This window comes from Syngnathus scovelli, chromosome 7, assembly GCF_024217435.2.
Source record: "Syngnathus scovelli strain Florida chromosome 7, RoL_Ssco_1.2, whole genome shotgun sequence".
NCBI classification, from domain to species: Eukaryota; Metazoa; Chordata; class Actinopteri; order Syngnathiformes; family Syngnathidae; genus Syngnathus; species Syngnathus scovelli.
Window position 1 is genome coordinate 9,114,960 of NC_090853.1, and position 27,454 is coordinate 9,142,413.

The 27,454-nt window shown below is 39.5% G+C and overlaps 1 protein-coding gene across 7 annotated transcripts in view; it reads left to right on the forward strand.

The window, feature by feature from the left end:
• LOC125971847 (galactosylgalactosylxylosylprotein 3-beta-glucuronosyltransferase 1) overlaps positions 1-27,454 on the forward strand; it is a 59,902-nt gene that overhangs the window by 10,227 nt on the left and 22,221 nt on the right. For 5 of the 7 annotated variants that reach the window (XM_049724905.2, XM_049724899.2, XM_049724900.2 and 2 more), the window contains one exon: positions 14,951-15,167. The exons of 1 other annotated variant lie outside the window; for it this stretch is intronic. The gene's annotated coding sequence lies outside the window, so the exon portion shown is untranslated. Of the gene's footprint in view, positions 1-14,950; positions 15,168-16,796; positions 16,888-27,454 lie in introns of those variants that run through there. One more of the 7 variants, XM_049724898.1, reaches the window with a different exon arrangement.

The window sequence follows — 27,454 nt, forward strand, 5'->3', positions numbered from 1 at the left end:
GCTTTTGTCATTTTCAATTGTGATGGAATGGCCCACAGCGATGGATAATAGCTTTTTTGAACATGCAGAAGTCAAAGGCAAAATGGCCAAAGGCTTTATTACAGCATGTCAAAAGGGAAGGTTGGGGGTTAGTAATGGGATAAAAATCAATACAGGTCTAACCACGTCGTGGTGCAAATGAAAAGCATGCATGCCAGGATAATGAATATGGATTTGTGGGTGGGTGGCTCGTGATGAATTGCCATGTAGAACTTCAATTTTGATATATCATGCTGCAAAGTGCATCAAGCATTTGTGACTGTCAGTGAGGTCTTCTCACTTTCAAGGACTCACAAACGCGTCTTAAAGTGTGAGAAAAGCAAGCAAAGGTGTTTGCAAAAAGAATAAATGAAGACAAGAGATTGGAGACATTAGCGACATAGCAGCACCACGTCGGTATTTGTGTTAGCCACAAACACAGGTGGTGAAAAACTCAGAAAGGTAATTGTTAGCACAATGCTTTGGGTGCATGTCACATAGTCACACAATGACTTTACATTCTTGTTTTTATTCACCGGACTGTTTAAAGTCAGAAGTGTTAGATTCATCCAATTTTGCACCTTCCTTGCTTGAGGGTTTACAGGGTTCCCTCCTCATCCAAAAAGAGTTTTTTTTTTTTTTCTTATTTGGCAGCAGTAATTGTACTACCTACTTTATTGAATCTTTTCTCAGGTTATTTGTTTTTGTTTCCTACTCACAAAAAAATGGCTGGAACACAGAATGAAAATAATAGCTGAACTCAAGGCCCCGTCTTTTGTTCATGGGTGGCTCCCTCATTAAGAATACAATAAACAAGGTAGTCTGTCTGTCTATGTATTTATCGCTCTCTTCTAAGAGGAGATAAAACAAATCATTTTGAATCATTAGATATCTCAACTAACATGACATCAGTCTTCATTAAGAACAAACAGAAAACATCTATGAGAGCACGTATTTCATTTGACAGTTAATTTTCTTAAGCAAGGAGTGTCAGACAGTCAAGTATAACTACATAAGTATGTTATGACATCAAACAAATTAATCAATCACAGACCAATCTCATCCCGAATTACAGTAAATACGATATACCAGAGCCAAATGCCATTCTATGCATCTTAATAAAGTATAAAATTATGATAAGCAAGTGGTGTGATAGGGTGTTATTTGAAAAAGAATCTCATACTGTTCATGCTACTTAATCCAAACAAACTGTGACACTCAACGACAGGAGAGTTTGATCAAAAATCTGCCGGGGAGAGCAAATATTTTACAACGGTGCAGCTTAGCAAATATAGCATGTAATTAAATGGAAATTTGGACTACTTTGGAATCTATTACAATGAGCTGTTTTTCAAAACAAAACAAACAAAAAAAAACTGTGGAAGATTACCGCATTACAAACACTCGGTTTTAGCGTGTAAGGACTATTAAGATAAAAACACAAAATACATGATTGCCTTACACATATTTTTCTAACTTGTTAAACAAGTGTAAAAAAAAGCTAACCACTGCATATTTGTAAAGGAGAAATTCTACATTTGCATGAGTTAGAGACACAGCCAGCCTTTCATGCAGTGTCTGCATTTTTCCATAATTCTTCTATTCCTTTTATAGTTTTTTTTATTATTGTTTTTTATTAATTCTATTCCAGTAATGTACAAAATCATACTGAATAGCAGCAACTGAATAAATAAATGAAGAATATGGTAGGTTTGTCAACAGCTAACAGACTGAGATGAGTACTGTGGACTGTAAAAAAAAAAACCACTCCATTCAGTCTTTCTTCTTCTTTCTTATTTTTTCAGTCTTTATCAAGAAAATGCAGACATGTGCTTGCAGACCGTAAGATGCTTCATATTCTGACTCCTTCTGCACATGATTCATTTCTGCCTGAAGGTGTTGTGCTTTGATTCAGGGCACAGCTGTTGCAGAGCATCCCCCTGCACCATCGTGCCACCAGTTGGAAGCCATTTGTTAACATGCAGGTGTTTTCTCACCTTCTCATAGCTAACCTGATATCACAAAGTCAGAGAGGCCAAAGTATTGCTGTTAATTGAAGTGTGTGGGGTGGGGGGCATGCAGAAGACAGAGCAATAGGATCCAGAACATCCCGTGATAGCAAAGCTTATCTGGGGATCAACCTATACCTGTAGGTGAATTCAATGTCACACAACTTCGATGGATATGGTTGATTCCTCTGCCTCATTGGGGAGATAGAGGACAAGATGCTATCTAATCCCATTGGAGGTGAAATACACAGCTAATAAGATGCGTGAAATCCTAAATAAAGCATGTGGACTTTGGAATTGAGTGGGTTGCATGAATATATAACAAGTTGAGGGGGAAAAAAACATTTTCAAAGGATTTTTAATAGATGGACGCAATGTATTCTGTAGCTTATTATGTAAAAATGCAGTTGCCTCTGAAGGCATTGAATGGATCATAACCGGACTGTTCTGGTTGTGCTTCTCATCTGAGCAGGCTTCATCAGTACATGCAACAAGGCTTAGTTCGGAATGCATCAGCCTCAGGCCGATCCTTTGATTCTGTCCAATGAAGAATGCTGAAATGCAATATATTGAACACAATTTTAGAGGTATATTTTTCCCAAACACAGGTCATTTTCAAAGCAGTCAAGGACGATAGCGGCTTTAAAACAAAACAAAACAACAACAAAAACAACACACTAAAAACTAAAAGGTATAATCACAAGGCTTTAGTTTTCAGAAATGAAGTCGCTCTCTAAAGTCATGTCAAGCAGTCCCAAAGTTACAAGTCCACATTGTTGCTGTGACAATTGTTCAAAGATCAGAATCGAGTCTGGTGGAATATTGTGTATTTGTCTCGGCATTTTCTGTATAAAATCTCTTCAAAGCGATAACTGTTGTCATCATGGAGGACAAACAATGCTGTTATGAACAGGGAGTCTGTACACAGTATGCTCTTGATCGTGACCTGCACTTGTGCTCTTGATGTACAAGTGCATGGGAAGAATTGAGTGCAATTTTTTTTAGCCTCATTAACTACAGAAAAAAAAAATAGAGCGTGGCTTAGATAATAAGCTAGCCTGTATAGAAATGCCTCACTTAAGTAAAGTGCGGCCTTTGTTGGTAAGCTCATTACATCAAAACCATATTTGGTAACTTGAGCTAGACAAGGTTGCAGATGGACAGAAATCATCTTGATTTTCAAATGTATTGGCCCAATTCCCCCAAAAAATATATATATTTTTTAATTCTGCATACCCTGCGCCATTAGGGGGAAATGCTGTTTTCAAACATATTTGCCAATACGTTCCAACCTACATTTGAATGTACTTGCAAATATGTTTGTACGACATTGCCAAGTCACACTGTAAATGTTACAGTTCCATACTTACGGACATATATGGAGTTAAAACACTAACTCTCTCTATCATTAGCTCTGATGCTGATGTGGATGATCCACAGTCCATCCAGCAACAGGTTTGAGACTTTAGTGGTGTGTATGTACAGAAGACGATGGATGGCCATGTAAGAAGCGAGGCACCATGCTCCATTCATCAGGACCGGACAAGCTCTTCAGGCCTGTTGGCCTTACTGACAAATGACCCTCCAAAGCACCCCTGCAAGAAGTGTCCCCTGTAAGAAGAAATGTCTGTAAGAAGTTCCAGCTTGCCCGTAAAAGGACAGCGACCTCTTGAATGTGACTAGAGGTGTCCAAAATGGACACTTATTCCGCCCAAAGTCCATAAAACACCTCTGAACTTTTTGTCTTCAGCAACGGATTGCGTGACAAATGGCTCTTTGTGCTTTCAAGCGGGTTCAATAATGACTCAAAATTGGCTCTTAAAGGTGTGCGCTGGAACTTAGATGGACGCGGCACAGAGAACCCACGGCCACGTAAATCACTTTTTGTATTTGCAACGGTGAAAAGAGGGGGCGGCTGCCTGAAAAGAGAAGGCTTTGTTGGAAGCAGGATGAAGCGAGAGGAGGTGGAAAAGAGAAATAACGTGCTAAACGGAATGGAACAATCAAGCAAGGAAATAATGCAGATGCCGTGCAAAACCCTGCGCAAGCACCATGAATGATGATTACCTTTCCAAATGTGCTAATCGTGTGGGAGCGGCACTAGCTTATTTTAAAGCCTTGCTCCAAAATCATCTCTTTATATAGTCCAAACTGATGTAGTCTCAAATGAATTAACCTTAAAAACACTCCTCCAAGCCTCTTTTAGATCATACATCATTGATTATTTTACTGGTAAGTCGTAATGGCCATGCATTCAACAGTCTGAAATTAAGCTCTCATCCATATATGAAGCTACCTTAAACCTTATTAAAGGACTGTGACTGTTTAAAGGACAAGCAAAACTGGTGACTAGTTCTAATATATGTACTGGTCACTCAGTAGATGTATGATGCATTAAGAAAGACTTTATAATACATCTACGTACTTCATAGTTGGGTGAGGAAAACACTTGATCATTTTCTACCTTGTATTCCATATTTTATTTAAGGGCACCTTGTCTGTGATTGATGAGGGGAGCAGTGTGTTTATTTGTCACCATTATGGCCAGAGCCGTTGTGATGACTCTCATCATTCATACTTGCAATCCAATTGCATTTGATGTTTCAAAAACATGGAGTATATTCAAAATATCAATTTAAAATATTCAGGTGTCATAGTATTTACGTGTTCATGGTGTGTGTTGCTGAGTGGCTAGTGTCTTCAAGCTATCCCAGCTGTCTTTCAGGACTAAGAGACGAAATCCTTCAATCAAAATGGTGATGACATTATTTACATACTGTTAGATAAGCCCTCAGATAAAAGTCCTGGGTGGAACTTTTCAATTTGTGTCGTGACCTGGATTGCTACTTTATAATCACTTTAAATATGTCCCTTCATCGAATGTGACCAATGTGTTGTGTTCAAAGACATAGTTGTGAAGACTCGGGACAAAAGTGAAGAAGTTCAGAGATGGATTTACTAGTATTTATTGAGTCTTTGTTTGCGATGCAGACTAGACTGTGCTGTTAGAATATTAATTACTAAATACTAATACTAGTTGTTGTATATCTAACTAGTAATTCTATGCACATTTCTTTATTGTTTTTGATTCAAGGTTATCAACCTAACATATGTAAAACTTGTGTAAATAGTCAAAGTGTGAAATAAAGCCCAATACATCTATTCGAGCTGAGTTGATAAATGATCCTCCATGAACGTTTCAGTATTTTTAAATTCAGGTAGATTGAAATCAGAAAATGACTCGAGAAACATTCTAATACCGCATCCTCTTGGAAGTGCACAACATGCACCCCAACAGGCGATCCATCTGGGGTCGTTTTTTTCCCCCTGGTTATTACTTCTATTACGCAGTACCGCCATAGTCTGTCTTTCTACGAGGGCCGTTATTCAGCGCTGTCAAACATGTATCTCTCGGCTCATAAAGGACGAGCTGATCCGCCTCCATTAATAAGTCGAGCAGACAGGACACACTAAGACATACTCAAGGACATGCATGCACACCCACCCATGCACAAACATCCACATTCAGCACGCACATGTGTACACACACACACACGCACACACACACACACACACGCACACACACACACACACACACACACGCACGCACACACACACACACACACACACACACACACTTACAATGTGCGCTTAATTATGAACTGACTTTGACTGTGACTTTCATTTGCAGCTTAAACCAAGCGTGGCTCAAATGTAGAGGAATCCATAAAAGTCTTCCCCGGATAATTCTTATCGCCAGTGGCTTGCTTGCATGTCTCGTATCTTGTTTGGTTTTGATGTTTGCTTATGTTATGGATTTTTATTGTCTGCTCAGGGTGGTGAATAATCACTGAGGATCTCTGCTTCCTTTGATGCAACTTTGGCTTTGTTTACTGAGGCATTATACTTTAATTGCACTGTGTGCGGAAAGCAATGCAGCCTCCTATGGAAAGTCATTGCGTGGTTTGATTTAATTGGGTTCTTGGCTCAGGTTTCTTTCAAATTTATTGTTATTTACAGTAATTGAGTTACAGAAGCAAACACAAAAAGTACGATTTTACTGTTCTCAAATAGCATATTTAATAAGTGTTTCGCAAAAAGCATGCTGACTACTCCTTTTTAAAAAAGTATGCTTTACCGTTTTTATAAAACAACATTGAGTGACAGTATATTTCTGTGTATACCATGCTGTTCCCTCTCATCTTGAAATGATGACTAGATTTAGTTTTAGTGTTTTTTTTAATTAGTAGTTAACTTCTTTTCACATGCATACCAGGCCAAAGGCTTTATGATGAGTGGGAAAAAAATAGCTACTTCCCCTTTTAGGTTTTATTTCAATTAATAAAACACATTTGTATTGGTGTTTTGAAACAAATATATACAGAACTTTAACGAGAGTATTGTCATTTTATGGCGGCTCGGCTCATAGTTAGGAGGGTGCGGGTTCGATTCCACCTCCGGCCCTCCCTGTGTGGAGTTTGCATGTTCTCCCCGGGCCCGCGTGGGTTTTCTCCGGGCACTCCGGTTTCCTCCCACATCCCAAAGACGTGCTTGGTAGGCCGATTGAAGACTCCAAATTGTCCCTAAGTGTGAGTGCGAGTGCGAATGGTTGTTCGTCTCTGTGTGCCCTGCGATTGGCTGGCAACCGGTTCAGGGTGTCCCCCGCCTACTGCCCGATGACGGCTGGGATAGGCTCCAGCACACCTGCGACCCCCGTGGGGACTAAGCGGTTCAGAAAATGGATGGATGGATGGATGGATTGTCATTTTATACACATGCACACTTAAACATACACACGCGTACCCACCATTGTCAGCTTTACATTAGAGTGATTCCCAATTATTTTGTTTATTTGCCTGCAAGACTCTCATAGTTTCACTTATGTTACACCCTCACAGAAATTGTGTGTTAGCTCATGTTGTTTTTCCCTTCACTTGCACTCAAGACATTTTAGAGACATATTATAACTAGAGTTGACCGCTCCAATCCACACAGGAATAGGGATAGGCTTAATCACCAAAAATCACATATAATTCGCTTTTAAAGTTATTATACATGCCTGCATTTATATTTTAAACCAGGGTGGACAGTCAATATTGCATGCAAAATATTAAAATGCAAAGGAAAAAGCATTGCACATAATGTAAGTATCACAGTGTTTGATTGGAGGAGCAAATCTCATCTAATGACTGCATTTTCCACTTAAAAAAAAATGTTTTCATCATCAATTGGCCACCAGAGACTCTCAGTCTTCATAAGTAGGCGAGCAGGTAATCTTGCTATTAAATGAGGCTACTGAACAAGATGGATGAAAACGCTGGTTCCTCTTGCCATTTGTCTCCCTTCTGATCTGACCTGTCGGTTGGCATCCTTCCGGGGATAAATGTGTGCGGTTTAAGTCGCAGGTGTCCGCGCTTGAGTCGAGCGCAGGAAGCCGTTTACCCGCTTTTGCACCTGCGTGTTGTTGTAGCTGAGCAAATATCGAATTAAAAGAGATACACGGCAACACGCTGCTTGCACAGCTGTGTGTCACAAAGCACCGTGAGGGAAAAGTTAACGATGACTTTATCTAAAACGCTCTAACACCGATCTAACAAGAACATACATGTTCTTCCTAATGCCTCCATTAGAAGATAGATTATAGAGTGTACCGTATTTTCCGGACTATAAGGCGCACCTGAACACCTAAAATATTCTCAAAAGCCGACAGTGTGCCTTATAGTCTGGTGCACCTTATATATGGACCAAATTCCTAAATTTAAACTGGCCCGAAGCATTGTGTCATGAAATCAATCATAAGTGGCCCACTGAAGACTATGAATCATGAATCATAAAGACTATGGATCATTATTTTGTGATTATAAAGTAATTTGTTGCGTCTGAAGTTGAAATAAAAAAGACAAAATGGAGAATGATTTGATTTGGATTAAAAATCTGACATGATGCATTAATGGTGCGCCTTATAGTCCGGTGCGCCTTATATAAGGACACAGTTTTAAAATGGGCCATTCATTGAAAGTGCGCCTTATAGTCCGGTGCGCCTTATAGTCCGGAAAATACGGTACATATGAATACATCATCATCGAGTGACTAATAGTCCATAAAAAGAACAGACATGTTCCCCTCACCCAGATGTTAAAATAGTAGCTCATAAAACATTCAATGTACACTTAAGCGTCGACATGTCATTCCCCTCAAGTTAAGCTACTCTCAGCTTCCTGTTTTGCTTGTTGACACATTTAGCATTCCCCCGGTGTAATGTTGTCCACTTAACATGATCGACAAAGTGCAAACACAAGTATTTCCTGGCCCTGGATCTCTATTCTAGCTAATCCCAAAGGGTATTTGATGCACAGAGTTTAGGGATCGGAAGTTCTTCCACTTCAAATTCACCCGAGCATGAAGTTATGGAATTTGCTTTGCTTTGTTCAGAGCTTTCCCAGAAATATCCCACAAAATCGACAGCCTTCAGTTATCCATTTTGTCAGGCTCCATGGATAGGGTAGAAGATGATCAAGATTGCTATGACCTATACATCAGAATATTGAGTGCTTGTTTTCCCAAACTAATGCAGTACAGTGGGTTTTGTAATTTTGAAGAAACAATTCATCAGCCCTCCACACATTACCAGGGTAACGCATAGCATAGACCAGTCATAAAACAGGAGATTGCTGTCACATATAAGACACAGCCATTACTTGTAATAAATTCCTACAGGTCCTTAACTATAGCTGTCGGCTACGGTAATATCACGTTTTCTCTTCTTGACAATGACTTCACAATTTTCCGAGACCTGCATGTTTTAGTTGGAAAGACAATAAATCAATTGGGCAGCACACTATGAAAAATGTATTAGATGTGCGCACTTAGAGTCTTGTAATGAAGCTTCCTTTAATGATAGTTACCTTCAACGTTTATGTTTCATCAGCTAGAGACGAAAAATAATGGCCACTGTAAGTAAAATCAATAATCCTGTCACATCAACTCAGAGGAGTAGGTCTATTTAGAAAGTGACTGCAGAGTTCCAAACACAAGCAAAAGTTATGATCTATTAGTGTACCAGCGCATACACCGCAGTGTTATTCTTGTGCAGCTCTGCGGAAATTCTGTACCAGGATAACGGGGATTGCCTGGAAAACCACAACCTTCCCCTGTCGTCTGTTATTCGCTGCTTCGGATAGATAAGCAGATATAACATCCCTAAGTTGGTTATCCAAGACGATTAGCTGAACACCTTGAATATGATCTTAATTAACTGGAGTTAATTAGGAGATGAGAATATTCTGCATGTTGTGACATACACTGGACGGTAGAGTCCCAATACCAAGAGGCTGTTATGGCAGTGGGAAAATTCTGAGATGTGGAAACTTGGCAGTCACAGTGACTAAATGAATCATTGCAGCATCACTATAACGGTCACAAAAGCTGCCCTGCTGACAAAAGGCCCCATCCTGATTCAGCAATAACAGCCAGTTGAAACAATTTGTCAATATGGTGTGCATTTATGTGTACTCAGCTGTTGTAATGGACTTTTGAAAAATGCCTCTGCAAGGAAAAGTCTTTTGGTTTCACTACTGGTACAATGCAATTTATTGTATTTTATCCTCCACTGATTAAAACAACAGTATCTAGTATATTGATCTATAAAATATTAATTACAATATACGTGTTTGCTATTGCCATTGCAACCCTGTATCATCAACATAAGTGGTGTATTATTTTGGTAGATGAGCCACTTTGACTGGCCATGACTGAAGTTGACTGAGCTCTCCCATAGTGGCGCAGCCTTCCCTCTCACACATATGCCAACCTGCATATGCCTAACCCATCCCCACGCAGATCGACACTACGCGTTCCTCAAGATTTGCATTGCTTATGAAAATAATTTGTGGTAAACATCAGCTCTTTATACGGTGCACATTATGTACAATGCATGTCACGTGCATGTTTGTAGTGAGCGTGACTTTGATCAGAGATGTGAGGTATTAGAGAGGAGTCAACTGAGGCTATTCTAATCTTGCTGGCAGCATGAAAACTGCAAACTCCACCCTTAACTGAATATTTAACCAACAGAATACAACTATGTGGGAACTAATTGACACGAAAAAAGTAAACAGACTAGTTTGCGTGTATATTTTTATTGTTTGCAGTGTTGTGAAGAACCACAAAGTTGAAGTAATTGCTGTGCTGTGCTCCGGCTGCCTTCAGACAAGTTCCCCGTCATACATTTAATTCAGCAAGTGAAGAGAGAACAGGGCAGGGTAAATAAAAACAGCTCAGGATTTAACCTGAGCCACGATGTTCTTACACACCGCCAGGCACAGCTGCTCCACGTCACCATGGAGACCGGAACTTAAAACAGCGTGAAGGTGGAAAAGAGACCCTATTCCCCCTGAGTAGCACTCGGGCAGTAGACTGCATATCGGCCAAATTATCATCAGTCTCATGCTATTTAATTGTTTCTGTGAACGGCATGAACGATGACACTGTGTACTTCACCGACACCTGGAAGGACAATAGCAAGATTATTGTTGGCACATGTTTCCAATTAATCACCTTTGTGATATTTAGCCTTCGCCTTTTTCTTTATTGTTTAATGTGAGTGTGATGAAAGGTTAATGATAAATCTAACACGACAGTTGAGAATCAGTAAAATAGCTAATTATGATTCTCTGGGTTAGATGCATGATTCTTCTTGTGTGGAAAAAAAAAAATCTGTGCTGTGCTTTCATTAAGCCATTGGGGATCTTTGGAGGGAGGTCGCCCACTTCCACTACCCTGCGGATCGATCACGTTGTAATTTCCATCCCTCCCTCCTCGAAAGCCAATCCACCACAGCTCCTCCAATTACACTTGATGGGCCACATCTTTCTATCTAAAGGTGTCAGAGCCATTCGACACTTTTTAGAGGCGCAAAGTATATGGAGACTAGTGAGGCTTGGGGGTGAGGAATATGGAGACCTAGCTTGTCTATTGAACGTTAACAAGACGGATGCTGAACCAAGACCGACTTGTGAATTATTAATATGAACAATTAGACACGGATAAAGCATTTGCTCACCCACTGACAATCCTGACTTAATCATACAGTCATACTTGAAGGCACATGACGATTCCTAACCTCACCAAAACAATGAATGTCAAATAATTGTCAGATACAGCGGTAAAGCTATAAGAGAGCAAAAGTCACGTTTACATGCTACACCACATCCAGACTCATCACAACATCTGCACAATCTAATTCAGATGTCCCCAACATGGTGGTCGCGGGCTGAAGATATCCTCGAAGGACCACATGAGTAGCCTGTGCCCCTGTTCTAAAAGTAGCTCATAGTAATGGGAGACTGGCATAATTTGAATGTTGTGAAAGCTATCATTTGAACATGTACCGTATATTCCGGACTAGTCACAGTTTCATAGTTTGGCCGGGGTGCGACCTATCCTCAGGAGCGACTAAACCACACACACACTAAACCATAAGTGGCAGCTCTAGGCCTGTGGAATAATTGGAAGTGCAACTGACGATGAGTCTGACGTAAGTGATGTAGAAGAGGAAGCGCTGCATCTCCTATCTCCGGAGTTCGTGGAGTTGTTTAAAAGTGACACAGAGGATGAAGATTTCATTAGATTTAGTGATTTGGAGTGACATGGATGGTTTGGTAAACTTGTTAACATGTTATTTATGCTGTAGTTATTTGAATAACTCTTAATATGTTATGTTAGCATACCAGGCATATTCTCAGTTCGTTGAATTATGTGTCATACAACATTAGCATACCGTACAGTTATTCAGCCTGTTGTTGCCTCTATTCTATTTTTATTTTGAATTGCCTTTGAAGATGACATGTCGGTTCTTGGTGTTGGATTTTATCAAATAAATGTCCCCAAAAATTGTGACTTATACTCCAGTGTGACCTATATATGTTTTTTTCTTCTTTATTATGCATTTTATGGTTGGTGCGACTTGTACTCTATAGTCCGGGAAAATACGGTAAACATTTTCTTCATGATCTGGTTATAGTAATTTTAATTCCTCGAGATGCGACTCTGTGTTCACACTTTCGTAAAACCCTTTCTTGAAACCAACAGTACAATATACAGCAGTCAAGAAAGAAATGGTTCAGAAAGCAAATTTGAAGCTTTATTTTCCCATCACTACTTTTCAGTATTTGACCTGTGGTGTTTGTTCCCTTATCCTTCACTCCTGTAACGAGTTTTTTTTTTATTTTTTTTTACACTTTTGGGTCACCTTAAAAGTGTGCCAAAGAAGTACAAATATGCATGTAACATCACTAGGGGTGTTAAAATTTGTGTGTGTATTACAGTGAAATTTTCCCTCAAGCACATGAACATGTATGTACTGTAAATAGTTTTGGGCCATTTAGGAGAAGGATTGTGCCTTCATGGCACTTCATACGTGCACATGATAAACAAGAGGCACTATTAAAAGCTTGTTTTCTTACCTCCTCTTCCAGATGACGGATGGATTGCTGTTTATCACACATGGAAAAGTGCAGATCCATTTTGTACATTTTCGCCTCCACCATCAATGAATACATCATCTTCTGCCCATCGTTCTCTCTCCTCTCTCACAATCTAGTCGTCCGCCCCCTCGCTTTGTCCTACATCCGTCACTGTCAGATGCCCACATCGGCGCAGTCAGCTCACGTCAAAGCCACCGCAGACCGTCACACGGCCTGTGAGCTCGGTCTAAAACTGCACGCTCTTTACACTTCTTATATGACATAGAGGTGTGGTTAAAGTGCAGAAAATGACACTCGTGTGTTATAATCCTTTATTTGATGAAATGTGACATGACGAGGAGATGGAAATGCACACTTTTAAAAAGTTAGTATTTTCTCTAACACGGCCTCATGAATAACTATGCTAGGCCCTGTAAAGAAACCATAACAATTTTACCATACAGTGCTGTTGGCAGATGCAGTGCTCCTAAAATATTAAATATGAATGTATCTGCGTGCATAAAACAGTCATGACTTTTACTAGCTACCCTCATTTAAAAGCAGTCTAACTTGAAAACAAGAGGCGGCCTTTTGTCTTATTACATCACACTTCCAATCAGAGGGTCATTTCAATTCAGTGTGGTAACCATAGCAACGCTTGGCCCAAAAGACACATTTCGGATAAGTGCCAAGGTTTATCTCTGAGCTTTTAACCCTCAGTGAGCTCCAGTACAGCTTGAGATCTGAAGCACCCTTTGGTCCCTCTAAAGTCTCAACTTTCTTTTTAATTACGGCTATGATCTCATTAGTGAATCGGCCCATTTACAATAAAGTCGAAGAAGACACTCTAAAAATGTGAAAGCAGTGTCTTGACGATGCTTATTTTCCTTTTTTCCCTTTTGTTTCATGTAGATGAGTAAGTGTAATGGGAAGAGCGAGATTCATGCAATTACCTAGTAGATTTACGGTACACTAATCAGAATGATGATGGGTATAATGGGATAATAATGAGATCCAATTTATAAATTATGTATGTACAAAGACGAAAAAGTTCAGTTTTGATTAAAACTGTCAAAAAATAAATTGTATAATTTCGATCATTATATATGTGACATTGCACATCATCATACTTTTCCTTCCCATATTGTATTGCATTGCAATGTATATATATATATATATATATATATATATATATATATATATATATATATATATATATATATATATATATATATATATATATATATATATATATATATATACATATTTTCCACTGGAGTAATTTTAACCACAGGGGTATTATGAAATATTGGATCACACTCATTCCACATGGCTTCTATGCTAATGGTTATTGATTAGATTAAGGCCAATAATAACACAGTAATCTTAATCTCTGTGGTATGGTATGGTATGGTATTAGCCCATTTTCTATCCTGGCAGTGAGCACATCCAGCGCCGTGGCGGATCAAGCTGAAACAGAAAGTGCAGTGTTGAACAGAACGGTATTTTCAAAAAACATGCAACGTTTGAATGAATTTAAAAAAGTATACAAAATATGTTCTGCTTTAAGGATTGCATGGGAGTGTACTCTCAACTGTCAATTAAATACAATCATTTATACAGTATGTTCTGAACTGCCTATAGTCAGCTGCAGCCTAAACATGTATGGCTGTGTTGAATAAACAGTTAACTTTTTTTTTACACAGAGTGAGTCGCTTCAAGTATTGACCTACCGCGCCACGGTCAAGCAAGCTCGTGAGCTCGCAGCTTAGCGAATGTAATAAACAGTTAATTTTCCTGAGTGTCTCCATTGTGTGGCAGACGGAGCGAGACTATGGAGTATAGGATGAGTCCACCAGCCCTTAATAAGTTTCTAGCTGCTGGTAGCACCCCAATTTGCAGTGCAGATATTCGACTCGCCATCGGCTCGCTCCGTACGACGTGTGTGGTATAACATCTCAGGGAAGATGCTTTTCGTGGTCTGTTTTAGCGAAAAATGAATGCAGACAACTGAGAAGGTGACGTGGTACCTCAACAATTCAGTAGTAATTTTTTCGCAGTCTTTGCACATATTTTCAACCCTTTTATTCAAGCATCTTTAATGGCATATTAAGATGAACAAAGGTACATTATTTGGGGGATATAATTTTCAACCAATTAAGTTGACTTAGATAATTTCCCTCGACAAATTTGTTGGGAAACACATGTTGCGCAACGTAGCTATTAAGCGCTGCCATTGGTGTTGTGTGTGTGTGTACCCACACACTTTATCCATTTTTTTAAAATTCATTGTTCTTGAGTTGTTGCAACTCTGATAAAGAGGTCCCCTTTCCCCCATGACACAAATTCCAATTCCAAGCGTTTTGAGAATGACCCAGTGGCTTCATTCCCATCCATCAATGCGCCTCATTGTGTCAGGAAGAGTAGGCCCATTCTTATGCACGTCTCTCCTTTCTCTAGTATGCCAAACTCCTCTTGGGATTTTGGATGTCGCCGTTTGAGCACTCTCGACCGAGCTCATCTCTGCTCTCCAAGCAGCACCAATTAAGGCGGGCTTGAGCCGGGCAAGTTGTGACAGAATCGGACGACACACCAAGGCGAAAGAGGAAAAGGACGACAACGGCGGAGGGAGGAGGAGGGGGCTGCGGGTGCAGCAGACACAACGAGAGGCAGACCTGTGAGTATCTTATTGTTGACGGTGTGGCTGGGATGTGCAGACATTTTCATGCTGACCAACTTTATCCATACCATTGTATGAAATGTGGTCTTTTTGTGGCTCGATGAATGCAAGGTTTGCTCATTAGCCTGGAATGTGTTTCGTTTATATCTTTGCCTAATGCCTTTGAGTATATTTTGAAAGGTTGAAAATGAAATTAAGGAACTACGTATCTGGTAACTTTCCTATGTTGACCAGAGAAATGTGGAAATGTTTGAAGATGGACAATTACCATCAGAATTAAAGACCTAGGTGTATCTTTCCATTTCCTTTAAAGAAAAAAATAGTGCAATGTTGTAAATACCATAATTTCTGGACTATAAGCTGCACCAGCGAAAAGTGGAGAAAAATCCTGTTTTGTTCATATATAAACCGCACTGGACTATAAGCCACAAGCGTTTTAAATTAAATGTCCTAAGTTCTATTGCTTATATTACTAAAAAAAATCCTCTCACAATATCAGAAAAATCATTAAGGTAGAAAATTCAAGGGATGCCATTACAAATACTTGGGTAACAACTGTAATTTTGTCGGTTCATATGTGCTTCACACGAGGGTAAAAGTTCAACTGCAGAGCCCATTTGAAATCTGTTGTTTAACCATAACAATAGTGCGTCAGTAGTCTCTCAGATGAAAGTGTGGCGTCATAGGGCGTGCCATAAATGAATCCCCTGTGCAGTATGAAAGATGATATTATGCTATGTGGTGAAAGTGCCGTTCCATTACACATTGTTGTGTTTGTCCTTTTTTCAGAGAGCGACACAACTTATTAATTATCCCCGTTTTACTTTGTCGAAACGCCACTTTTCATATATTGTTCCTCAGATATGTGCTTCTCCCGTGACCTCTCCAATTGAGTAATTTTTTTTTCTTTGCTGATTGACTAGGTGATAACGGTTGTATTGTCCTGGTGGAGTCGTGCAGTATCAATTTCAAACATCCTTTGGCAACCTTCCTTCCTTGCCTTGTAAAAGATGAGAACGGGAGTTCTTCTGTCTTCCTTTCTCTCACGGCTATCACAATTTTCAGTCTTGCAGCACATCTCATAAAAGTTCCATTTTCATTCAGACACCCAGTTGATGAATTTGGAGGACAGGGTCAAAATGATCTGACACATTCACTTAACTCTCCCATCTCTGATAGCTCTGATTTCACGTAACAGTTGTACTAAGGTCATTTTGTCTTCACTTTTAGATTAGTTGACTAGTTATTTTATCACAAACAAATAATTTAGGTTATTTTATTTACCTGACATGTTTTGGCGTGTACTTCCACCTTCATCAGAGTGTCACTGGTGTAGGTGTTACGCGTCTTGATCAGCTGATGAAGGTGTGGCTCACCTGTGAGGTTTGACCGGTGAGTCACGCCCTCTGCTCTCCGTTCACCCCTCCAGAATGCTGCTCCAGGTGGTAGAGAGCATGAACACTCCCTCGTCCTTGTTGATGGTCCTCGGGCCCCGCTTGCAGATCTCAATGGCCTCCCTGATGTTTGTTTTCTTCGGTGCGGATGACTCTGGCCTTCTCACAGTCCATGATGTGATGGGAGAAGAGAGCAGAGGGTGTGACTCACCTGTCAAATCTGACAGGTGAGCCACACCTTCATTCACCAGCTGATAAAGACGCGTCACACCTGCGCCACTGATACTCTGATGAAGGCAGAAATACACACCAAAACATGTCAGGTAAATAAAACAACCTAAATCATTTGTCAGTGATAAAAGAACGAGTCAACTAAGCTCTGATTTCATTCCAGGCTGTGATATAGTGACTATACTGTATTGTATACGCTGGGATAGTGCAAGTGAGCTCAGATGAATCGATGCTGTAGATTAGAATAGTCAAAGAAATAATCTTAAAGTGTGAAGGCGACATGATGAAGGAGTGGGTGGCTCTTCAAGGACTTATTGACTGTCCTCAACCTCAGAAAATATTGGAAATACTTTCGACTTATTCAGAATTAATTCAATAAATTCAAGCATTATTAAACATCTAACAAGAAGATTTGTTCAGTCTAATTTGATCCAATATAAAAAGTCTGCCAAAAATGATTGCTCACAAAGATAAAGGTGGAGCTTTTGGATTGTTAAGTAAATTTAAAACACAACACAACATAAGTTTAAGGTTTTTGTAACACACACACACACACACGCACACACACACACACACACACAAAAACTCCAATTACGTAAGCCATAATGGCCTGCAGGGATCATACTAGTGCGAGATAACGGAGCTCAGCCCTGCACCTAAAATTCATTTTCCATGCCTCGTATGCAAATTAGAGATATCCACCTTTTGGGCTCAGGAGAAGGGTGATTACTCCCCCCAGAAAAGATTGAGTAGCATGAAATGATTAAAAACTAGTGACATACAGGCATACCCACTTATACAGCACAGTATATGTTATTGTATCAAAAAACGATTTCAATTGGAAAAATACTTTGTGTAAAAGATGTAAGTGCATCAAATCAAACGGTTCCACTTTAAAATACTGCCCTTGAATCATATCGCACCTCTTCAATGACAATATGTATGATACTGCAGCTGAAGAAAAACAACCCCAAAGTGTAGGTATGAAGGTTTACTTCATTTGCTGGGCAGTGTTGCGTTGTCAAATCTTTTGAGAGTTTTAGCCAGGTTGTGTGGAATTTATCTTGGTCTGATTTTTTTTACATCATGGAAACCTGAAATATAAACAGGGGTGTGTAGACATTTTATGTTCACTTTAGTTAATCAGTTCTACTCTTTCTACTGGGCTGCACTGTATCGTGTATTTGTGTTCTCATGTGGCATATTCCTGTCGGGCGTATTTCAGCTTCACTGAGTGATGCCAGCTAACAATTGTCATCATTGGTTGAATTTCCAGTCTCTCTTACCATCTCAAACAGCATATGTTATATAATCATTGTAATCCGCCTGCCTTCCCCTTCGTTTGGTGCAAACTGAATTAGCACTCACTCAGTAATCAGCAAAGCAGTCTCACGTCATAGATTTATAGACAGCAATCATCTCTGCCTGTCGTGAGCAGTATTAAGTCTTCCAGTTTGCACGAATGCATGGGCTCAAAAAACACGCCCCCTCTCTCTTACACAAATGTAAACTCAAGTAACCATATGCGGATGAGATATGTATGTTCCCTCTGGCTGTGTCTATAAAGTTGATTTGCATTAAACTAGGATGTCCTTGTAGGTCTGCAGAGGGGCACAGAGAGGGCCAGATAGGGGAACTTTAGAGAGAGATCTACGATAGAGAATTGATAGAGGAGATGCAGAGCTATCAATGTGACAGGTGATAGGAAGCTGACAAGGCTACTTCATATCCTGATAATTATATTTGCCTGAGCCATCAGTGAGATATCATGCAATATATCCATCAGTTCTTATACCAGTTATTCTATTCAGGGTCACACGGAAGCTGGTGACAGCTGATGAGGGGCAGGACATGCTGACATTGTGGACTGATCATCTGTCAAACAAAGCACTGACACACAGACAACAACGCACATGCAATTGAGAGTCTTCAAATAATCTAACTGGCAGGCTCAGAGATGGGGTTTTTTTCCTAAATGAACTTTTTTTCCCATAGCAAATAATGTCTATATAATTGATCTGCCCACCTTCATTACCTGTTGTGTTGGCATGCACTTCCACATGCACTGTTGTTTCTCTCTTTATTTTATAAATGATCTGTATATGCTAGACCAGGGCTGTCAAACTTATTTTTGCCGCAGGCTGCATCATAGTCATAGTTTGCCTCAAAGGGACATTAAAATTGTCAACCCAAATAAATGTATGAACGTCTGTAGTATAGGCTACGCAACAAACTGATAAATAACTAGTTTTCAAAACAGAGACTAATAAAAACTGTTCAAATACTGAAAAATTAAATATTGAAATCAAATCAAATATTTAAAAATAAAATTGCTAACAATATCACCACTTTTTTTAAAAGTGAAAACAATCTGGAATTGACACATGAATTTGATGCACAATCTGTCTTCGCGGGCCACCTAAAATGATGTGGCGGGCCGTATCTGGCCCCCGGGCCGTGACTTAGACACCTGTGTGTTCGACAGTATTCCGTATTGTGGATAAAAAAAAAATGTCCTAATGCTAATAGTATTTTCAGAGCTTAAAAAATTGGCAAATATGACAGTTCCCCAGCAGTTAAATCCACAAGCATGCTAATGACAATTAATTTAGAAGCACACACACAGAAACACACACGCATGCACGCACACAAAGACTGAGGCCATAGCCTTAATCTTCTTCTGTCTTTATATCACTTTTGCAGCAATAATCTCCTAAATAGAGAGCTATGGAGATCCGGGCATTGTACGTTTGAAATAGATACCATTTGTATATCCTCACCTGAGGCTGCACATCATATAAAGAATAGACCGTCATTTTCTACATCCCACCTCTGGGCATTATTATTCGCAGTAAGTGCATTTCCCCTTCTGTTCCAGTGTCTCTCGCTTGCTCAGCCTGGCTGATAAACATGCACGAACCGAGGTTTTTGTACAAGAAGAATAAATTATTTAGCGGGATTGCACCTTTAACAGAAAAAAAAAACACCCATTGTATTTTCTCCTTACGCCTGCAAACTAAGACATTGATGCAGGCTTGTAATGCATAAAACACATTGCTTAGGTCTTTGGTCCTGTTCTTGCACAAGCTCTTTGTTTATCAATGACACAAACCTGCTCTGCCACATTGTGTGATTTCAAATTCGCCACCTTAGTTGCTGAACCACATACTATATTTGTGTAATGAATTATATTTAATAAGCACAATTATTATTGGGCATACTATATCTGTGTATCTAATGCAATGGAACCTCCAAAGTCAAACTTCAAACCAGTATCATGTGCAATGTCAGCAAATTATGTTGTGATCGTTTAAAAATATCCAAAGCATGGCGTGCACCAAGCAATGCGAACACAACTAAACAAATCAGTCAGGTAACCGTTCTTTAACCGCTTTTCATTTGTTACCAATTGTCTGCGACTAGTGTAATTGCAATTCCAAATTTTGCACAGACATTTATAATCAGTCAGAATGTCAAGTTATGTCACATTATCTTTCAAACCATAAATTCAACAAACATCCAAACTCCACACAACTCTTGACTGCCAGGCAGGCAAACTACTGTTCCAGTCAGTCGTGGGATCGTTGTTAATTTACATAAGTATTTATTTATCTATCAGTTTGTTAATGATTGGGGTTATAGTTGTTGTGTTGTAGTAGGGTCCATTTTAGGATTAGGGTTTGGGTTGTGTTGCACTTTATAAAGGTCTGTCATTTAAACCATCCTGACACTACAGATGTATTTGATATGTTAGAGTATTTGCTCAAGACAAGAATTCAGTCGAGAGAACATGTCCATAGACAGACGGGTGAATTTGCAGAGGAGAAAGTGTTGCACTGTGATGCAACTGTTTGCAATTTTATTGTTACAATGAGAAAAAAGCTCCCCACATTTCCCTCTTCAACACTGCATTATTCAGGGTACAACAGTCGCTGAGATATTGCGTGGTACAGTTGTACTATAATAAACATTGCCCATATAAGAACCCAACTCATGCTGAAAAAGAAGCATTCTTTGCAAAATGAACACAGCAGATGTGTGGAACTTCCACAATTAGGATCATTTTTAACCCTCCAAAAACAGCATGACCTACATAGCTAGTTATGGGAACTGATTGCACATTAGACAGTATTTTTGTGAGTTTCAATCAAAAAGGTCCACGAATACTGCAATACTATTTGAAAACAACAACTACAAAACTCATGATACAGTAAAGGTTTCTCATGATTACAGGATTAGTGGTAGATGAATGCTTGTGACCTTTCCAAATGTACGTTGTGTGCTGTCCTCCATCCATCTAGAAATCATGGTGCTGCATTTAAAGGTTAAAGGGCCAGAGGGCCGAATTCACCTTCAGTTACAAATTTGTCAAAGTCATGATGACATACAGTGTTGACTTCCGAAACTTGTACAGTACGGACCACCCCTGATTGTAAAAACCAAACCTATCAAACATTGTAATGCAAAGGTGCCTTTAAAAGTAGATTTTTCTTTGTTGTCTACAGTGAAAATGAATAATCAAGTAAATCTTTGAGTGCTTAGCAAAACAGTTTAAATTTGACTTGATTTAAATATTTGAATTAATATGATGAATATCTGTGAGTTCATCACTCCTGTTCCCTTCCGTTGTTGTCTTCTGCAGAATTATGCTGCGCAAGGATTCGTGCCTTTACAATATATTAACTTAAGCCTATGTAAAATATTACTTGATTTCTGATGTTTTTTTTTTTTTTTTCAACATCAGGATAGTTATCCACTTGTGCAACGTTTTTCTTTCAGTAGTGATAGACAGCACAAGCAATTAAATGTGGATTTGGATTGTTTGCTTAGTCTCATCCCGCTTCCTTTTACCATAGTTCAAGTCTCCTTCCCAGGACTTTACAGCAAGATAGCCCACTTGCAGCATTTCCACATGTATTGTAGCAGACCCAAAGGGGCTTGTTATAGATACTGGCTGGACCTTTCGTCACCCTTTCACAAGGGTCCTGCGGTGCAGAGGAGTGATGGATACGGGAGGTTTCCTTCGGCCTGCAGGCTATTGATCACACTTACAGTCTAGGAGGGAAGCAAGTCAGCCATTGGTGTGTCTGTGTCCCTCCCTGCAGGAAGAGGACTTGCTTATATTATACGCTAGGCAATGAAGAAAAATGGGACAATGGGAGCTGGCTGCAAAGTTGGCACAACACAATAAATGGGAGATTGTTCCAGTTTTATGAGAACTTGACTAAGCACCTGAGGATCATTTTTATTTTTAGACATAATGTCTTTTTTTTGTAAGTCTTGCTTGTTGCCTGGCAACACTGTGACTTTTTTTTTTTTTTTATAACTCATCAGAGTACAATCTAGTTGTACTAAGTTCATCTTGTTTTTCCTTTTTTAATCACTTCACTGGTTTCTTTTATATCAAACAAATTATTTTAGGTGCATTACCTGACATGTTTCGGCGGTTTCTTCCGCCTTCACCAGAGTGTCACCGATGTGGTTGTGACGCGTCTTTATCAGCTGATGGATGAAGGCGTGGCTCACCTGTCAGATTTGACAGGTGAGTCACGCCCTCTGCTGTCCATTCACCTCTCCAGAATGCTGTTCCAGGTTGTAGAGAGCAATAACCAAAGGTGCAGAACAGGTAAAAAACAAAAAATACAAAGCACAGGGGGAAAGAAAGAAACAAACACGGAAACAAGAACCCAGCGGAATGGTGACGTTGCCGTATGTGAGAGGAATTACGGAACGCATCAAAAGAGCCATGAAAAAATACAACATAAACACACCTATCAAACCACATACAACACTCCGTCAAATACTGGTCCACCCAAAAGACAAAGTTAACCCGGAAAATAAATGCAATTCTATATACGAGATTCCATGCAAATCATGCAATCAATCGTACATCGGGGAGACAGGGAGGAACTTCATCACAAGAAAAATAGAACACAAGAAGGAGTGTGAGAAGGAGACAGCAACAAGACAAACAAGAGCAATAAAACTACAAGCAGAACAGGAACACTACAAGTCAGCCATTATCGATCACTGTAAAAGAGAAAACCACATCATGGACTGGGAAAAGGCCAGAGTCATCCGCACTGAAGAAAACAAACATCAGCGTTGGATCAGGGAGGCCATTGAGATCCGCAAGCAGGGCCCGAGGACCATCAACTGGGATGAGGGAGCCTACATGCTCTCAAGAACCTGGAACATCATTCTGGAGAGGTGAATGGACAGCAGAGGGTGTGACTCACCTGTCAAACCTGACAGGTGACCCACGCCTTCATCAGCTGATCAAGATGCGTCACAACCACATCGGTGACACTGAAGGCGGAAAAAACCGCCGAAATATGTCAGCTAATGCACCTAAAATAATTTGTTTGATATAGAAGAGAGTACAATCTATTTTCATATTACAATGTAGATGAATTGACACTCCTTTCTGGACATGGTGATATAATGCATAAATATATAATGCTCCTATTATACATATATTTGATTGTGCTCGAAAGTAAACATTAAATAAAATAAAATCACTCGTCCACCTTGCTACCCATCTATCAATTATTTGATACATATAGTGAAAATGTATTTTTTACAGCCAACCCAAATGCCTTTTAAAAGCAAATTCTGCAATTTTTTTTGTGGATCTGTTCTTATGTTCAATGTGCTTTCCCTCATGTTTCAAAAAACCAATTTAAGATAAAGAAGCCCCTTCGAGCTACGTGACCGCTGTGACAGTCTGTCACACTGTGCACTCTTGTTTGATAAGTGTGTGTTAGGATAAGAATGTGGTGTTTGCAAGTTTGTACACAGTCTCCTTAAAGCTGCTGCAGATACATTCGGTGGCGTGCTGCCAGTCAAGCATTGCGCCTGTTATCTCTGCAAAGTCACCTCCAAAATGCAGACGTTTGCTTTGTCAACACTGTACTGTGTTGAGTGTGCTTGGCCGCATACAAACGACACAAGAGGACAAACAGTAATAGTCAGTGATGAGCAATTATTTCACAGGCAGGCAAAGGGCAAATTACGAAAGGCTCACTTTGAAATGTCAAAAATGTCTCGTTGGTACGCTGTGCTGCCACCTTTGCTAACTTACTGTTTCTCTTTCAACACTGTCGCTCCTTTGACATTTTTAGTAGGCATCTCCAAATGTCAGCGCTTTTATGCTGGCAAAAACACAAAACAAAAACAAAATTTACCACGGTTGTGTACATGTGAAGAAAAAATAAATTTGAAGTGTGAAATGTAAAAAAAATTCTCAAAAATTCTCTTCCAAAATAGTGTGCAATGAGCATGAGGAAGCGATGAAAACAATGTATAGCCGTTAATTAGCCAAGCCAATAACTGTCATGAGCACTGACAGCTACCAAGCTAATGACAGCCCGTCAAAGATGGAAAATAACATACTCGCACACTGTCACTTGATGACATAATTATGTCATTAAATAAATACCAGATAAGGACGCAAACTCGCTGCCAGCTGTGTTTGTTTCCTAATTGTGATGTTCAAAGCATGTGACCTATACATAGCACAAAGTTATCCTGTAGGACAGGGGTGTCATACTCGTTTTTTTCGCGGGTCGCATTATAGTCATAGTTTCTTTCGGAGGGCCGTTATGACTGTCAACGTGAATAATTGCATGAGCACCTCATATTATATACAGTATAAGCTACAAAGCAAACTGACAAATAACTCGTTTTCAAATCAGACTCGCAAAAACTGGTCAAATATTTAAAAAAAAAAAAGATATGTTCAAAAGTAAAGACAATTTGCAATTCTGGTAATGACACACGAATTTGATGCACAATTTGTCTTCGCAGGCCACATAAAATGATGTGGCGGGCTGTATCTGGCCTTGAGTTTGACACCGGTGCTGTAGGAAGTGGTGCTGAAATAACACGCACACACGTGCACACAAAGTGACAATGACAGCATCCTTATAATTTTGGCTTGATGCACAACTACGGTGGATTTAAAATTAAGCAGTCAAAATGTTTTTGAAGTGCATACTTTCAGCTTTTACTTAAATTCATTCACAATTACATGCCATTTAGCATTTAGGTACCAGGGTTACTTGTTGAAAATCTTTAGTTTCTTTTCAATTTTCCCTTCTTTTGCTTTAATAAATATAAAAAGAGATTAGTTTCATTTACATGTTTAAAGATTTTACATAGTAAATAACATTAAACATTAGATATTTGGTAACTGGTAGATAAAAGAAATTTATTTGAAAAGTCTTTATGATGTCCATCCAGTTTTTAACAATTCAGGCAATTGGGAAAAGAATAATGTACTATTGTTTAACTGACTTGTTAGTTATTGTGCCAAAGGTCATGTGGCGTTCTGATTAAAAAAAAAAGAAACTGTAATGCCAGTTTGTGGCAAAAACAAGGCTAAATACAAGCATTTTCCTCAAAGAGAGCAAGCCCCGATTTGACTTCATAGTTTTCCTGCCGGCAGTTGCCCAAAAACCTTGACTTCTCAAACACCGTATCTAAATCCCCTCGGTTTAATTAACAATGATCAAATTCATAATAACATATATTTTCCTCTCACAAGGGCATATAATTGGAGGACTTTGTTGACGTGGAATCTCTCTTTGGAGAGGTTCAGGCCCCGACCCTCTCATTACAGCATTAAACTCGGTGGTGAGAGAAGAAGATGTCATGAAGAAAAGATGAATACCTCAAAACTTGCACTCAGAAGGCGGCCTTTAATTAGCTAATGAATCTGGAAGCCCCCCTCTGCCCACCTCTGACCTTGTGCAAAAGCCTGTGCACAGAGAAACATGTCACAAGCGCTTGTGATCAATCCCCAGTAGACTCCAAGCCTATGGTTTAATGAGATAAATGCTGTCCTGCTCTGGGAGCGTTCGAGTCCGCACTCATGAATCACTCCCAGAGACTCGCTAAAGGTGTTAATGTATCGATTCACTGCATTTTCAACCAAAGTGACTGCTTTAATGATTGATGTTGTTTAGTATGCATACCAAGGATGACATTTTCGAATTTATACCAAGACACTAAGGAGAGAGACCATGAACGAGTATCGACGCAAAGGGGTTGTTTATTAAATGTAGTCTTTGATTAGTAGTTGCAGTCATTAACTTAGTAGTGCAAAAAAAAGCAAACCACATTTTTTCACGATAAGCTCTAAATGCTTGAAAATTCTTGCAGTCCTGTTTTAATCAAGGAATGTCAAAATATTCTACCACTCAGCACCTTTTTATGACACAAATCGGGACACCACTGATGTGGAATGAGTAAATCATTTAATTCATTCTAATTTTATTGAATTTTATTTTCCATTTGTTAAATAGGAAACATCGTTTTGAAAGAACAACTACGCAAATAGTGTCATGGAATGGCATGTCGTCCATTGTAAAAAAAAAAAAAAGTGATTCCCAGCAGGATATTTGTGTGCTGTGTGATATCATGTGTGAACTGTCATGCAGTGTGTAAAGGGTTCTTCAACAAATTTCCATGAGTGGTTGGGTGATCAATGGCCACTAGTTTTCATAGCAATCTGAAATATAAACAACAGCTGAAAATGTCATATCATTTGAGATTTTACAACAAAAACCTCCAGCTATGAAGCAAATTTCCGCTGGTTCTGGCCAAGCCAAATATAAACAGTCCTGTACATTTAAAATAACACTTGTAATACGTTCGCTTACAAAGTCAAGCTTAGAATGTCTCGAAGCTTTTAGTAACTAAATACAGTAAAGCATTTGTGAAAAATTGAGACAAGATTGACATTATTTGGGAATTTACTAGTACGTTCATTTGTGCCATCTTTGTTTGGTGACACTGCAACAAATAAATGGCATATATATTTGCAACGATAAAACATTAGGTATAAATTAACATGTCATAATTACAGTAAATAATTCTATAAAAGCAATTCTAGGATTCAAATATAAAACAGTCATTACAGCAGTAACTGAGCATTACGTGTGATGATGTAATTATATGCACAAACTATTTCATTGCGCACTATTCATAAAGCATTGTAAACTGAAAACATCCTGTAATTCATTGCTGAATTATGCACGGGCTTGATGGTATGATTCACATTATTTATGAGACTCCCTCTACACACAATTTTGATCGGGCTCCCCCAGATCCAAAAATAGACCCTTGCAAACCAAATTGAACGCTACCAATGGCACCTTACAGAGCAAAATCTGAAACGATGCCAACATCTTCTGTGTGGCTTCCCTCAAGATGGCATTTACACCAGACTACGTTGTGATCCAAGCTGAGCTGTGTCAAGCCGACACGGCGGGTGCCGGTTTCAGTAGCAGTGACTGCGCAGTCCTGCTGGAGCCGCAGCCAAGATGGCAATGAGAAGCTACGTCGAGCTCCCACCAAGTCCCACATTCAAAATGTGGCCTGACTGAGCGAGCAGCTCAATAAATTAGTCAGAATAAGTTCAGGGCGGTCTCCACTCTCCCATGCGGTTATCGGCAGAAAACAAGCTGCCTTGGGCTTGGTGTTCCTAAATCTTTTATCATTGCTGAGGCAGGCTGATCCTGGCATGGACTCGGTCGGGCCATCAATCACAGCCAATCCTCACAGCTAATAGCTTATTCAAGATTTCTTTGGCAGTCTAAATCAAGCTTGAAAAGTAGCATTTGCAGTAATTGGGCCAAGTGGTGCAGGAAAAGG